This window comes from Podarcis tiliguerta (assembly GCF_965153285.1).
Source record: "Podarcis tiliguerta genome assembly, chromosome: 4".
NCBI classification, from domain to species: domain Eukaryota; kingdom Metazoa; phylum Chordata; class Lepidosauria; order Squamata; family Lacertidae; genus Podarcis; species Podarcis tiliguerta.
This window is the reverse complement of record NC_139537.1, coordinates 45,629,174-45,643,076: the sequence shown is the minus strand read 5'-3', so window position 1 is coordinate 45,643,076 and position 13,903 is coordinate 45,629,174. Positions and strand designations below refer to the sequence as shown.

At 40.5% G+C, this 13,903-nt stretch overlaps 1 long non-coding RNA gene across 15 annotated transcripts in view; it reads right to left on the bottom strand.

Annotated features, from left to right (window-relative positions):
- The window catches only part of LOC310677012, a 224,281-nt gene that overhangs the window by 188,320 nt on the left and 22,058 nt on the right, over positions 1-13,903 (bottom strand). For 14 of the 15 annotated variants that reach the window (XR_014510829.1, XR_014510830.1, XR_014510831.1 and 11 more), the window contains one exon: positions 949-1,240. This is a non-coding gene — a long non-coding RNA (uncharacterized lncRNA). Of the gene's footprint in view, positions 1-948; positions 1,241-1,464; positions 1,490-13,903 lie in introns of those variants that run through there. The other variant, XR_014510843.1, reaches the window with a different exon arrangement.

Here is a 13,903-nt window from a genome sequence, read left to right as displayed (position 1 = left end):
ACCCACATGTTTGACACATTATTGGCTTGCCAAGCGTTTTCCTTTTATAAAGAAGCACTGTTCATGAAACAATGCATAAAAAAGGAAGGGAGGAGAAAGAAGGGAGGTATTTAGCACCATTGTTTGCTTGCAGAAAAAGTCTCATCCAGGGAAAGGGCTATTATTTGGGGGATTAATATGCAAGTGTTAAACACAAAAAAACTATAACCAGTGACGGAGTCTATATATTGCTTTGCTCAAAATAGCCTCAAGCCAGCTCTCATCTTAACTTCTTTTCACACACTCTTGTATTCAGTTATTCTGGCAAAAGGGATGCTAATCAGGTGCTTTGTGCAGGGGACGAGAGGAGTGGGAATGAAATTTGTTCAGAAATGACCTCAATCCTTTTCATTAATAAAATCACATCTAGGCAGAAAAGTGGCAGAAAATTAAATGCAGCACGAACGTGGTTCAGATGTGACATATACTTGCAAGAAAAGAGAATAGAATGTGAAGAGATTTTGCAGCATAATAAGTCTGGAAGCATTCAGAGAAATGCTTAAGTGCAGAGCGATCTTATGCTGCAGCAACCTCTTTACCCCATGTTACCTTCCCAAGTCTTGAAAGAATGTTGTAATGGAGGAAAGGTTTTTGATGCACACAATATGAAGCAATATATCCCTATTATTAGAGAAGTAAAGCTGTTTTAAAAGGCCAAAAAAACCCCAACACAAGTGAAATAGTGCCCATGGTTATCAACACCTCCCTCCTCCTGAGACAACAGAGAGTTAAAGCACACACACACACACACACCTCACAGCATCTGGGAAAATGCAGCCACCATTTTGCATAGTGATTCAAATTATGCTGGCAGAATAATTAATTGAGCGACCTAATCTCAGGGAGGGGGGGAGAAAAAGGATACATTAAATAAAGTTCATTACTGCATGATGTAAATGAGTTTCTCACCAATGATGTCACTGATTGGCTGAGATGTGGAGCTGGTTTCGAACAGTGCAGCTTGGCCGGATTGGCTGCTAGCTCTTCTGGTTACTGCCTGCTTGGGCAGCGCTTGAACCAGACACTTTTCTGCCTCTCTTGTTGTCGTATGAAGCAAATCATGTTCAGCCCAGCTGTGTCTCCATAGTAGTGGCACCCTAAGAGATTCTCCCTCTTGCTTCCCACAGCTCATCTGTAAGGCGGTCGCTGCTGTGAAATACCAGCCTTTGGCACGGAGCCCAGACTACGTTGTTAGATCCGTCTATAATACAGAAAAGACATTTTTTTAAAAAGCAGTTATTTCACCAAATTGCATCCTAAGAAGGATTAATAACCCCCGATTGCAGCTGGTTTGTATAGTTTGAAATTATGTCACTCAGAAACTTTCTAAAATACAGGAGGTGACCTATAGCAAATGAGAGTAACGTTGGCTCTCTGAGAAATAAAGGCAGGAAGAAAAAGCAAGCAAGACGCTTCTTTGTTTACCTTGATTACAAAATTCTTCATTTCACTCTAAGGACTGTGACCGATTTCTTGGCACAGACCCAACCCTTTTGATTTTTTTTAAAAAGAAAAAAAGAGCTAAAGCGCTGGGGTTTTTTTCCTATTTGCATCCGTGTAATTTTTCTATTTAAGACAAGGGATCTTAATTAGTATTCTGTTTAAGTATGCAAACTGAAGCGGGGCCATGATACCAAACGAAACGAAACAAAAAAAAATCTGTATTGTAAGAGAAAGGAGGGGGAAAAAAATCTGTACAGCTTTTACAGTTCAGCTGTCTGACTCTCTGGGAAGGAGAAGGGGGGGAAATGCAGTGATATCAACTTTGCCAGACAATGGAGTACCTACAGGCTTTCCCCCCCAGACATGTCTTTTATAACCAGTCAGTATTATGTGCTGCAGACAGTGGCCAATCAGTAAGCTCCTTTCTACAGCAGTGACACAATAGGTGCAACTGGCCACACTGTCCTCCTAGCCCCTGACAGCAGTTCAGGTTCATTTACCGTGTGCTGGAAAATGTGTCCGCCTTTAATATTTCAATTTTTTTAAAAAAGCCATCAGCAGCGGCATCCTCCTTTGTTTTAACTATAATTACATCAGCCTAATTACTGTGTATGAGCTGCAGTACCACCGTTCCAAAAAAAAAAAAAAAAAAAGGTCGCATTGACGTCACCCGATATAAATGTGCATGAACACGGCTGGTGATTTAAATAATAAAATGCATCAATTGCTTATGGTTCTCACCCCCACCCACACCACCCATCGGTGCCTCCATCCTTTAACTAAATGAATTGAGAGCACATAGGGAAAATGCAGGATCTGCTTTCAAACCTTCTTTCCTTTTCCTCCATTTATTTATTTATTTAACCTTCCCTTCCCCATTTTTCACTGTAGCCTTCCGCTAAGAAACCGAAAAGACAAATATGCTTCAAGTCGGCAAATGCGCAGATAGATAGGCAATGCCAAAGTACTACCCCTAACTAGATGCTGGGAAAGATATCTGCATCTGCACCATCACAGACCCACAGAAGTGTGATGATCGTTAGATGCATAGGGTGGCTATATATGTACGTATCCAACGGTTTGATAATTAATAGACTCCCTTGTAGCCGTCCCGGAAACTATTCATCTGGCCAAAAGATTAAATCATCACTTTTCATGTATTAGTTCAATATAATTGGTCACGTTCGGGGCGGGTGGGGTGGGGTGGGCGAAGAGCTGTCATGCTAATTTTTGTGGTTTTATGCATGGGATTTACATATTCATGAAGAGAATAGCTGTGATGACCACCGACAGAGCAGAGTGAAAAGAAAGAGCACAATTCTTCGGAATACAGATTGCTTGTACACACACACACACACACACACACACACACACACACCAAGAAGGTAAATGATGTAGCATATGGCAACAAGAAGAGGAAGCTGTCTGGCTTTTATTCAAACCTCAAGATTTCTATGGTTTACGAACCTCTGAATATAGGCATAAGGTGCATTTATATTATTAATTACCTTTGTCTGATAGCAGGAGGAAAAGAATACTGCTTAGACCCATTTGCTCCACATGTTCATTGTTATAAATTACACACGCATACAAATATGGATTGTTAGATGGCATTTTATTAGAGATGCATAAAATGCTTACAACAGAGGAACGCTTCTCCGTGTCCCGTCCCACCCCACCCTTGGTTAAATTAACCATTTTTAGATCTGGTTTGTACAGGGAATTGTATATTGCAATTAAGATTTATTTATTCATTCATTCATACATACATACACACATACATACATGAATTCGTGCCATAGCATGGATTGTCATAAACTCAACTAAGCACTCGGGGGGGGGGGTGTCAGTTTGGTACTCATTTTCAAGCGAAAGTTCAAAATTCGCACTTCCCGAAATACTATGCAAACAGAAACACATCTATCCTTCAAAATTTGCATGTTTTCAATTTTTGTGGTGCAGTTCTTCAACAAAGAGTGTGTACAAAATGCACATATCTGGGGAAAGTGTGCAAAATGTGCATAAAAACACATTAGTGAAAATGCATCATAAGGGAAATTACAAAAATATGCACATTTGGAGATATACACAATATAAAACGGATGAATTCCCTTGAATGTGACAAACTTAACCCAAGTCTGGAAAAATAGGAAACTAATCAATATCAGAATGACAGTTTCCTGCATTACTACTAAGAATCCACATTTCCTCTCTCTGCAAATGCAGGTGTTAAATCAGGGGTCAGCAACCTTTTTCAGCCGTGGGCCGGACTACCGTCCCTCAGACCATGTGGTGGGCCAGGCTGAATTTTGAGGGGGGAAATGAACGAATTCCCATGCCCCCCAAATAACTCATGTAAAAACACCAGGCAGGCCCCACAAATAACCCAGAGATGCATTTTAAATAAAAAGACACATTCTAATCATGTAAAAACATGCTGATTCCTGGACCGTGCGCAGGCCGGATTTAGAAGGTGATTGGACCAGATCTGGCCCATGGGCCTTAGGTTGCCTACCCTTGTGTTAAATGAATAACCTGAAGTATATTTTACAGTGGTGCCTCACAAGACGAAATTAATTCGTTCTGCGAGTTTTTTCGTCTTGTGAATTTTTCGTCTTGCAAAGCACGGTTTCCCATAGGAAATGCATTGACGGTTTCCTATAGGAATGAATTGACGGTTTTAAGAAAAAGGCACAAGATGTTTTCGTCTTGCGAAGCAAGCCCCTAGGGAAATTCGTCTTGCGAAGCAGCTCAAAAAACAAAAAACTCTTTCGTCTTGCGAGTTTTTCATCTTGCGAGGCATTCGTCTTGCGAGGTACCACTGTACCTCTGTAGCCACGTTCTCCAACCATGCAGAATTTTATACACCTGTCATTTCCCCTCTTGCTCACTCTTCTGTCCTCTAAAAAGCCCCAAATGTTGCAACTTTAACTCATAGAGGAAATGGAAAGAGGCAAGTCATCTCGAGCCTGCTAATGTATTTCCTCAATGGGTTATTAAAACTTCCTACTGCATGCTTAGACAACATCTGCCTCCTGCTCACATCTTCATTCATAGCGCAAGTTACACTATCTGTAGCTTCTGTTCGTTTGATGTATGATTAGAACACTCATTGGCACTCCAACTGTTCCAATTTTCCTGGAGCAGCCACAGTTCAGAATCCTGACCTGACTACAGTGGAACCTCTGGTTGTGAACTGGATCTGTTCCGGAGCCCCGTTCACAACCTAAAAGGACGTAACCTGAAAAGACGTAACCTGAAGCAAACGTAACGAGGTATGACTGTATATCATTTTTCTCAGCCTTTTTGTGTGCACCTATACAGGCACACACCTGATTATCAAGGTTATGTTAGGAGAGAAGAGAAAATCCTACCTGCTGCACAGGAAAACAAGCTGAATACAGAAGTCTCATCTCTAGTTTATCCGTTCCATACTCAGATAAGGGCACCCCTCCCTACAGCACACTGTAGTAGAAACTTGATTCAGAGCTTGCCCCTAGCTCCCAGTTCTTTAGAGTACAGGGGCTTGTGTCTTCCAAACCACACTAGCACCCCAGCCAGGCTTACCCAGGCACCATCTGCTACCATTTCCACCAGGCTGAGAGTGCTGGCTTCAAACCTAGCAGTGGTAAGACTACAAAACTTTCTTACCTTCACATCTGCAATAGCCCAAGGATTAATTTCCTGCCCTGCATTATACAAGGCAAGCTATTGTGAGTGGAGGTATTCATTATTAGATCTGTCACCAGAAGCATGTGTCTCACTTATGCTCTGAACCACCCTTGAAAGCTAGGCCCATCCTACAATAAGAAGTTTCCGTTTCTTGTTAAGTCACAGCTATATAGAATGGGAACACTATGTGGAGAACTCAGTCAAAATCCTGCAGCTGTTGCTGGTGCGTTGGCACAGTATAGGCCACGGGGTAGGCCTCTTAGCAGACTAGGAGCCCTGCAAATAAATCAGCTGTTGGTTCTTTAGCACTATTTGTCCTACCTACTCTGGAGGGCTTCTTTACGTCTTGAGACCCAGGAGCACCAGTGCAGCTTGACAATGCTAGATTTTGAGGGGGTTCTTTAACTAGGAATGCTATGTTTGTGGGTCCAACTGCTCATTCTGTTGAGGGGAGTTTTGGACTTCTGTCCCAAAATTCTGTCTTGGTCAGTATCACTGCCCAGGAGGAATGAGGAAGGGAAAGGCTTCAACTGAAGAGAGGCCCAACTTTCTTTCCTGCTTGGTTGTGCAGTGTAGCAATTATCCAGTCAGCGCTAGCCTCTCAACCTGCCTAGTGGCCAACTAGTGAATATATTCTTCCTATAGAGAAACAAGGGGTTCCACCTGATGTCAAGCACAGAGAACAGGTTTAGCTCTTATTCAAGTCACTTATGTTGGAGAGGATGTCAGCAGTTAGGTTCATATAGCCATATGTGGTGGGAATGCAGGCCTGTACAACTATTTTGGAAATTCATATTTGAAGAAGTTTCTTGTATTACAGGACAGGTTGATCCAAGGCTAGCTTTATTACATCTGTTTATGGATGACCATAATAATTTATTTTTTCATGTCTGCAGCTAGAAATATACGTAATTACACAATCCAGAAAACAGCTACTGTTAACTCTGCTAGAGGCATGGTGGGATAGAATATGAAATATAGTCGTTATGGTCATAAGAGCACTCAGGAACACAAAGGCCAAAGATGATTTTGAAATGGTACGGTACATGTTTATTCAGTATGCTGAAAAGCCCAATGTTGTCCCCTCACCAGCAGCTATCCATAGCTTACTCTGGGACAATCTGTTAAGGAAGAGAGGAGAAGACCCTTATTGTTTGACTGTATCATTTACTTTGTATATGCATTGAATGTTTCTTGCTGGGTATCAATATAAGGGATTGTTTGTTATTTTGTATTTTTTTGAAACTGAAAAATAAAGAAGTTAAAAAAGCACAGAGAACAGAATAATTGAGCTGTATACCAAAGCATGTTTTGGGGACGTAGATGCTGTGACTTTAAAGAAATGTGTGTTGATAAATTGCCCTTGGCCTGCACATGTGGAATTGTTGAACAGAAGGGCCCTGAAAATGTTTATAGTACAATACTGTTTAAATGAAAACTAGGGATTGTAAATAAAGACCCCAAAAAGAAAAAGAAAAACAGAAACTTTTGCATAGAAAAAAGAAATTCAACCTAAACGACCACAAGATTGAACAATATTTAAATATAAACAGAAGACAGCTAGATTTAATAAATATAATTGAGGCAAGTAAAGCATTTACTGACAAAAGCAAGAAAACCAATAAACTCTTGGCTCACTGTCTAGAGAGAAAGTAATAAATGATTCCTCTGGTGAGGTCCAAGGAGGACCTACAGAAACTTACTAACTTTAATAAACAACTTATTACCACATCAGTAACTTTTATTAAGCTATCAGTCTAATAATCCAGTGCATCCAACATTAAGCAAATTATTTTAAAAAAACCAGCAAATAGTAAACATTATTGGAGGACAGGCAACTTCCCAGTTACAGAAAAACACACAATGTACACACACTTAAATTCCCTATCCAAATAAATTATCTGTGAAGTTTTATAGCCTGAATTTAGATTCACTAATCCCTCCACTAATTAGTCTCCTTCATAAACTTCAAATTCTGGACACATTGACTAAAGCCATGATTATGCTTCTACAAAAGTTCAGTAAGGACCAGCCCTCCAAATATGCAGACCAATTGGGTGCTGGACTGTGTCACAGGACTAGGAAATGACTGACCCACATTAGCTAAGAATCCAAAATCCCAGTACATGACTTGCCCTTAAAATGCTGCCAGCCTGTGAAAATGCATTAGATAAGTGAGAGTGACATAATGTAAAAGTGAACATCCAGCTAAAGTTTGCTCAGTGGAAAAAAAGATATTATTGACTCTTCTAAGGCAACCTTAGCATGTCTGCTTCTCCTTACAGAACAGCCACACTTAATGTATGATATCACTGTCTTATCCGCTAAATTAGTAGCATTATATATTGCAACACCACCTCATTAACTGGAAACTATAGCCACTTAGGGGCAACCCTGGTTGTATAATTACAAGTTTCGTGCTTGGATTCCTCTTACTCGTTTCCCAGCTCACCTCTCATGCTGGAAGAAGGCAGGAGAGGGGCAATCCTAATGAATGCACATTGAAAATCACACACAAGGATTTAGCTGCGTGATGCCCCTAAGAACCAGCAGGGGATGCTAAAAGATTTAGCTGCTTAGCAATGTACACCTAACTGTTGATGGTAAGACACAATACATTTGATATTCTACCTACGCTTTCACCCAGGGCACATGTAAGGTTAATAAGAAGTTGAAAGAAAAGCATGCTGGTCTAGGTCTCCAGGATAAAGGCACAAGCAGCCTGTCACAGCCAGTCCTCATCCTTTTTGACTGACTCAAGTTATTGCCATGCACCTGATAGCAAATGATGCTCTGATGTTAGCTATTTAAAAACAGACTATTGCAAGAGTCTCTGTGGTTTGGTTTAAACAAGTTAAGGAGTATTATAAGAGAGCTCCTCAGTTGCTCCAAGTAAATAATTTTCTATGCAGCTCTTGGTGCATGTCTGAACATGAGCAGCAGAAACCTTTGCATTCAAATCCTCCATAGCTTAAAAAAAAAAAAAAAAAAAACACTATGCAGGATGCTCTTCACAACAAATGGTCCTTCAGAAATCTCATGACTAAGACAGAGCCTTCCCCATGCGTAAATTAAATTCCAAGGATGAAACAAAAACATAGTTGGTCACCCACATCTGAGTTACCTTCAGTGTATGCTGTTCCCTTGGTTGCTATTGCCAAAAAAGAAGAAGAAAGAAACTGAAGGAAAACCTGGAGATGCAGAAATGCATAGGATGAAGAAACAGAGACAACACAGAAAGTGGAGAGAGAGAAAACAGATGATCAGAGATATACATGCAGAGAGATGTGGAGGGTGGGGGCGAAAAGCACTGATAATTTTTCAGTTAACAATGTGGCAATGCTGACCTTCTAACCTGAAGTGGTGCAAAGGGATCAGTAGGAGGTGCGGTGTGAAAAGGGATGGTGATCAGATGGCAATACAGAAAGTTGTGGTGGAAAAGGGTTAACAGATGGAATTCAGAGGAACCCAGGTGCTTTAAAGAGGAGATGAGGAGGGTCTAGAGAAGAAGGAATAATATGAACTGTTGTGTTTGCAGGGAAACCTTAACACTAGAGAGACAAGCAGGTATGGCACTCCTATTCAATGCCATTGCCAGGTCCTAAGCCTTCCTGTTCAACCTGTGGCATCCATTCTGTAGATTATTCACCTATGCTCTAGTCTATTTGAAAGTTAGATGCAATTACTTTACATCTATTCTATCATACCTTGACCAGCCTTAATCAACTGCATTTGTTTAAATGAAATAACAGCATATCGCAGCATTTCTGAGCAAACAAGCAATTGTTTTGATGGTTCTTAAATGTAGTTGCACTGAAGGCCAGCATTTTAGTTTGCTTGTTTCTGGAAAATGAGCACAACGTTTGGCCTTATAGTCATTATGCAAGAGGGTGCTTGAAAGGCTTCTGAATAAAACTCAATTGTAGCATTTATATTTGTTAGAATAAATGTCAAATAAAGAACATTAGTAGTTTGCATGAATGCAAAAAAAAATCCTACTGCAGTGTAAGGTAGATCTTCTCTGCTGCAGAAATGTTGGCCTCTGGATATGTTGTATTTATATAGGAATGTTTCATAATTGTTGCTTGTTACTAATATGGTTGGACCATAAAGAAGGCTGATCGTCGAAGAATTGACGCTTTTGAATTATGGTGCTGGAGGAGACTCTTGAGAGTCCCATGGACTGCAAGAAGATCAAACGCATCCATTCTTAAGGAAATCAGCCCTGAGTGCTCACTGGAAGGACAGATCGTGAAGCTGAGGCTCCAATACTTTGGCCACCTCATGAGAAGAGAAGACTCACTGGAAAAGACCCTGATGTTGGGAAAGATGGAGGGCACAAGGAGAAGAGGACGACAGAGGACGAGATGGTTAGACAGTGTTCTCGAAGCTACAAACATGAATCTGACCAAACTGCGGGTGGCAGTGGAAGACAGAAGTGCCTGGCGTGCTCTGGTCCATGGGGTCACGAAGAGTCGGACACGACTGAACGACTAAACAACAACAACAAATATGGTAGCATTTGGAGACCATAATGAGCCTATCATGCAATAATAAAGTGGCAGCTGGAACATCAGGGCAAAAAACTTTTTTAAAAAAATTCCGCCATCATTGGTCAAAGGCTTCCTCCAAGTGAATCTCATATGGTGGCGGTATGATTTTCTAAGGTCATATAAATAGCAAACTCATAGCAAAATGTATTATTTTAAAAGAGAATTGGGGATGAGTTAGCAGCCAGCAGCAGTTCTGCTTAGATGATTGCAGCTTATAGGAGCTCGTGTACTGGACTCGTAAGCAGGGGCATTTGCAAGAGCACTTAGCGGACAGTTTGAGGGGGATGTCTGGAGCGCTGTCTCATGGTGCATGTAGGACCTGAACCAATGGATTCAAGTTACAAGAAAGGAGATTCTGACTAAACACCAGCTGTTCAACAGTGGAATGAGGTGGTGGGCTCTCTTTCACTGGATGTTTTAAAGCAGAGGTTGGATGGCCATCTGTCATAGATGCTTTAGTTGAGATTCCTGCGTTGCAGGAGGTTGGACTAGATGACCCTCGGGATACCTTCCAACTCTTAAAATTCTATGATTCTGAAACAAAGGGGGTGCGGTTTCACTTGACCTACTTTAATGGGAGAGCAGTTAATTGAAGGAAGACATGAACAAGACTAGAGAAATGGCACATTTTTTCAAATCACTTCTTCAGTACTTTCTGCCAAAATTTATGTTGCCAGAAGAAATACTGGACATCCCATGAGGGTGCTTTCTGGGATCCTCTCAAGTGTGGAATGCATTGCAAGTGCCGACGTTTTCCACCTCTCCTTAATATGCATTAGCACTAAACAGAGAATGTGCATCGTGAAGAAAGATGCATTAAAGCCAGCATTGGCTTCAGAACTGAAACAGAAAATCCCACATTGCTTGAATTACAATCAGATGTTATTTTGTGGCAGTATTAAGATTATATTTCTAATAAACACCAGACTCCCCCACTGGATTTCGCCATTAGAAGTGATGAGCGTGAAAAAAATCAATATGAGGGGGAGGTGGATAACATATGGAGAATTGGTAATAAGAGAGGGGGGGGAATGGAAAATGAAAACTTATGAAGAGGTGAAAGAATCTGTTTATGACTGGTTACATTACTATCAGATTAATGAAAAGTTTAAAAAAGATTGTAAAATGTGTGGGTATGAAGGCAAAGAATCAAAATTTCAAGCGGAGGTATTGAATAATGAGTATAAAAATCTGTCCAAAATGTATAAAATGTTGCTGGAGTGGCATACAAAAGATGAAGAGGTAAAATCAGTAATGATACATTAGGCAAGAAATTTTGGTTATAATATACAATATGATGACTGGATGAAATTATGGAATGAAAGGTTAAAATTTACGGCATGTACTGCGTTGAAAGAAAATGTAATGAAAATGGTTTACAGATGATATATAACACCAGTTAAACTGGCTAAAATGTACAAAACATGCAATAAGTGTTGGAAATGTAATGAAAAAGAAGGTACTTTCTATCATATGTGGTGGGAGTGTAAAAGGGTGAAAGGCTTCTGGGGAATGATATACAATGAATTGAAAAAGATGTTAAAATATACGTTTGTGACAAAACCAGAGTCCTTCCTATTAGGAATGGTAGGAAACAAAAATAATAAGAGAGACTGTAAACTGTTTCAATACGCAGTGACTGCTGCAAGGATAGGCCCAAAGATGGAAGCAGGAAGAAATTCCAACAGTGGAAGAATGGAGAAGGAAATTGACTGAATATGCAGAATTGGATAAATTGACTGGGAAGATTCGATATCAGAAAGACCAAAAGTTTATCGAGGACTGGGGGAGATTTACAGAATATCTGGAAAACATATGTGATGTATAGACAATGCTTGTTGGTTTTGAAGAGACTCTGTGAGTTAGTAAGAAATATTGCAAAAAAGAGAGTAAGAGGAAAAGGAGTTCTAAAAGGCGATGTTATGTTTAGAAATGCGTTAACAAATATAAATTTTACGAAAGATTGACAGAGAAACTGAGGGAAGTCGAAAACTGAAGAATGAGTGTTAAATAATGTGTTGATTGTATAAAATTGTTTGGAAAATGAATAAAAATTATTTTTTAAAAAAATATTTCTAATAAACACCACAAACAGTTTTAATAGCTGGAATGGTTTTTCTCTTACATAAGCAGAAGTAACTTAAACCAGCTGAGCCTGAGAACATAATGGAAGCCTGCAGTGTCTGAATTTGGCTTTAAACTATTCACTGCATATTGTTGGCCACTGATGACACCATATGGAACCTGATTCAGCCTTATGCTAAGATACAGTGCACTCCTAACTATGTGTACTTAGAAGTTAGCCCTATTGGATTCAATGGGACTTATTCCTGGGTAAATGGGCTTAGAATTGCAGCCTAAGAGTCTGAATACCTTCACTGTATCAGTAGCTAGAGCCAGCTGGGAGAGCTTCTTTCTAATAAGCTTTTAAAAATAATATTGGCTGGCTTGCAGTTAATATATATTTAGCAGAGTAAAAATAACTTGGAAGCTGGAGTTTAACCTACCACCCATCATCTGTCTCATACAGATATCCCTAGCATTGCTTTAAAAAAAGAGTAACGTTAAATACACAGGAGTCCCACTGGCAAAGGGAGAGAAAATGTTCCTTTACTTACAGTTACTTCAAATCCATAAGTATGGCTTTGGATTCTCAGTTAACATAATGAGAGGAGGTTTTCATGGCTGCCTGACGCAGCAGAAGAGGGAAGACAGAAGAGCAAGCAGGAGGAAGGGGCAGAGCTTAGGTGCTTACTGGGAAACCCCAATGTGTATTTCTCCTCACTGTATCTGCAAGTTTCAACCCAGCCTTCTACTGACTGAAGCCACACAAGGTTTATATACCAACACTTTATACCATCGTGCTAAACTGTGCATAGAACAGGATAAGAAGTCATAACCCTGTTAATGCAAACACTGCAAAAAGCTACAGATTTAGTGTGCAGTGTTGCCGTTATGCTTGATTATATATCCACTGTGTTGCCCATAATAGCCAGTCAATAACTGAACAGTTCAAAGGGTCTTATTTAAACATACCCTGTTTTCCACCCATAGTAGATCCACAATGCAGTGAATAATCATGACATTTATTTAAAAATACAACATTGATTTTTATATTTGCCTGCTATTATTTAAATGCTTAGCTGATAGATCAAGCCAGGAATTAAAATGTATCTTGGGTAACCAAGTACTGAAATGCTAAGCTCTGTCCCACTGCCCACTGTGCAATTCCCACACAGAGAGACACATGTACGCAAATAAATCCTGGGGGTGGGAATGTGCCACTGGCAGGCAATGGACACTCATGCACCAAGCTCTAGCTGGAGCTGGGAAGGGAGGAAGCAGCAAATACAATATTTGTACTCTTCGTTGACTGGTGTTGGGAAGAAGAAAGAAAAAAATGGTGGAAAACAGCATAAAAACTATGGCAGAGAGTAAAAACAGCTGAAAGCTAAAACCTGAAGGCTGATGAAATGACATGCCTAGTGAGCCTATATGGGGCTGATATTCCACAGCTGGGGTGCTACCAATGAAAAGGTCCTTTCTCCCTTGTTGTTGTTTAGTCGTTTAGTCGTGTCCGACTCTTCGTGACCCCATGGACCAGAGCACGCTAGGCACTTCTGTCTTTCACTGCCTCCCACAGTTTGGTCAAACTCATCCTTTCTCCCTTAGCCACTTACAACACTTCACTTGGTGGGGACACTCTTAGAATGACTTCCCAAGATATCAAAGACTACATAGTTGGTTTTGGAAAGAAGTGGTCCTAAAGGTACCCTGGTCCCAAGGCATGAAGAACCTTTAAGGCCAAAACCAGCACCTTGAATTGGACCCGGACTCTTACTGGGAGTCAGTTGAAGCTGGTGACACACTGGTGTGATATCCTTGCATCACCCAGTCCCACAATCATATTTTGAGCTAGCTGAAGTTTTCAGACACTTTTCAAAGGCAGCACCATGTAGAACATTTTGTCGTAGCTCAAACAGAAGGCTACCAGGGCATGAGTAACTGAAGCAGGGCTATGCCTGTCCAGGGGAAATGACATCCCAGAAAAAACTGGCAAAAGGCGTTCAAGGTCATGGAGGCCACTTGTGTCTCTAGTGACAAAAGTGAGTCAATGAGCACCCTCCTGACTACAAGCATGAACTTTCAGGGGAGCAATCTCCTTTAGAAGAGGCTGAACAAACAACTTAGCTAGG